We start from the raw sequence: 3109 nt of genomic DNA, 5'->3' as shown, positions 1-3109 counted from the left end.
TGTGGGGCTCAATCTCAGGACTCTGGGATCATGACCTGAGCTGAAGGCAGACACTTAACTGACTAAGCCACTCATGAACCCCAGAAGCATTTTATGCTAAATTTCCCTTGAAGCATACCCAACATTTTGATGCATTGTATTTTCATTTTTATTCAATCCAAGATATTTCCTAATTTCCATTATGGCTTCTTCCTTGAAAAATGGATTGTTTAGATGTTAAATACTAAATACTTAGAGTTTCCCAGATAACTTTGTTTTTGATTTCTAGTTTAATTCTGTTTTGGTATTGGAATGTATTTTATATGATTTTGATCCTTTAAAATTTATTAGACTTGTTTCATAGCCCAGAAATGGTCTTATTAGTCAATGTTTCATGTGCACTTGAAGAGAATATGCTTTCTGTTGCAGACTGAAATATTCTACAAATGTTGATTAGGTCAAATTGACTGATGATGTTGTTCAAGCCTTCTATAAACTTACTGGTTTTCTCCCCACATATTTTATTTACTAAGAAAAAAGTATTATATCTCTAACTATAATTGTGGATTTTCCTATTGCTCCTTTCATTTCTATCAATTTTTTGCTTCATGTACTTTGAAGCTCTGTTATTAAGTAGTACATAAACATTTAGATTTCCTATGTCTTCTTGATAAATTGCATTTATTAGTATATATTTACAAAATATATCTCTATCTCTGCTAATATTCCTCATTTTGAGGCCTATTTTGTCTGGTTTTTAAAAAATATTTTATTTATTTATTCATGAGAGACACACACACAGAGGCAGAGACACAGGCAGGGAGAGAAGCAGGCTCCATGCAGGGAGCCCGATGTGGGACTCGATCCCGGGTCTCCAGGATCACAACCTGAACTGAAGGTGGCGCTAGACCATTGAGCCACTCAGGTGCCCCTATTTTGTCTGTTATGAATATAGCCACAACAGCTTTCTTTTGATTAATTTGTATTGTAGATCTTTTTCCATCCTTTCAGTTTTTTTATTTTTAGATTTTTTTTAAAAAATTATTTATTCATGAGAGACAGAGAGAGAGAGAGAGAGAGAGAGACAGGCAGAGAGAGAAGCAGGCTCCATGCAGGGAGCCCGACATGGGACTCAATCCCGGGACTCCAGGATCATGCCCTGGGCTGAAGGCAGCGTTAAACCGCTGAGCCACCTGGGCTGCCCTCCTCTCAGTTTTAAACTATCTTTATATTCAAAGTGGGCTCCTTGTAGGCGGCATATAGTTGGATTTATTAAAATACTAATCTGACAGGGATCCCTGGGTGGCGCAGCGGTTTGGCGCCTGCCTTTGGCCCAGGGCACGATCCTGGAGACCCGGAATCGAATCCCACGTCGGGCTCCCTGTGCATGGAGCCTGCTTCTCCCTCTGCCTGTGTCTCTGCCTCTCTCTCTCTCTGTGTGTGACTATCATAAATAAATTAAAAAAGAAAAAAAAACTAATCTGACAATCTCTGATTTATAACGGAGTGTTTATACTTCACGACCCCTTCCTCCATTTTCAAAATTGGAGAGAGAAAGACTAAAGCAGAAGTTGGTCCTATTTTTCCTCATAAGATTGTTTCATTCAGGAGGATTTCTTCCTGGGACCAAGGTAAGTTCAAGGGATATTTTTTAGGCACAAAGTATGGACACTGTGGGACCCAGAAAAGTTATTGAAGAACTATAGAGATGTTCTTCTTCTTAATGTTTTCCTGAGGTCTTATAGTGAGGACAGCCCGAGTGAGCTATAAAGTACTAACTGGGGAAGGGAAAGGAAGAATGATGGGCTATTCTGATGTGGCTCAGAACTGCTCTGGTTTAGGAACGGAAAAATTAGGGAAGTGGTTGGGGCAGGGAGAAGAGATCTAAGGAAGCTGCACAATTCGAAGGAGAGGCCATAGATTTGAGTCAGAACATCTACATAAAGTCCGGGCTCTCTGCTTCCTGGTCTTAAGACTGTGAGAAATTTGATTAACATCTTGGTTTATAAATGCATGAAATGGAGACGATAATACCCTTCATGATGGCTTCTACAAGTGCTTTCTAAATCAATTTCTCCAAATGATGATGTTATTTTAGGGAGAACACTGATGTCAGCTCTGAACCACCCTGGTTGGCAATGAGGGTGGTAGGGTTGCTGGTGACGGTTCAAAGGATATTGCCCTTTATACTGTATAATACAAACTTATGACTCTTAGAAAGATGTCAGTATATAAGTGTGGTGGGGAGCACATCATTCTTGATATGACAGTATGAACTCCTTCAAGAATCAGATAAAAGCCATGAATTTGTTCCAGAAAATGCACCCCATGAAATTCTAGGGAAAGAATTAATAGATCCCTTGAACCTCACTCATGGACCACATTTTAAGAACCCTGATATACAGATACCAGTAAATAAAGAGAAAAGAAAAAACTTAGTTTATTAGTATAAAAATAATTCAGTTGGAACACCTGGGTAGCTCAGTTGGTTAAGTATCTGCCTTTTGCTCAGGTCATGATCCCATGGTCCTGGGACGGAGCCCCATAGCAGTCCTGCTCAGTGGGAAGTCTGCTTCTCCCTCTGTCCCTCCTCCAGTTTGTCCTTTCTCTCTCTCTCAAATAAATAAATTTCTTTTAAAAAGTAATTTGATCATGGTTACTTTAATAATTTACATTTCCATACTATGTGGTATAGTACCTATTTTGCTTATAATTATGTCAGATTGACACTATAAGTTTGATTTGGCTATAAACTAAACTTTTTTAAAAAAAGATTTATTTATTTATGATAGACATAATTTGAAGGTTATCTAGGTAATTTGGTGGGGACAGGTTTGGAGACCCTACTCTTCCGCCATCTTGCCCCTCCTCCTCTATTTATGATAGACATAGAGAGAGAGAGAGGCAGAGACACAGGCAGAGGGAGAAGCAGGCTCCATGCCACGAGCCAGACGCGGGACTCAATCCCGGGACTCCAGGATCGCGCCCTGGGCCAAAGGCAGGCACTAAACCGCTGAGCCACCCAGGGATCCCTAAACAAAACTTTTGATTTCATGCTCTGCCTTTATCATTTGTTGTTCATGTGGCATAGTGTTGTCTATTTACAACTTTAAAAGGAAAAATTAGAGAT

This window comes from Canis lupus, chromosome 9, assembly GCF_011100685.1.
Source record: "Canis lupus familiaris isolate Mischka breed German Shepherd chromosome 9, alternate assembly UU_Cfam_GSD_1.0, whole genome shotgun sequence".
NCBI classification, from domain to species: Eukaryota; Metazoa; Chordata; class Mammalia; order Carnivora; family Canidae; genus Canis; species Canis lupus.
The sequence above is the reverse complement of the archived record's forward strand: the minus strand, read 5'-3'. Positions refer to the sequence as shown.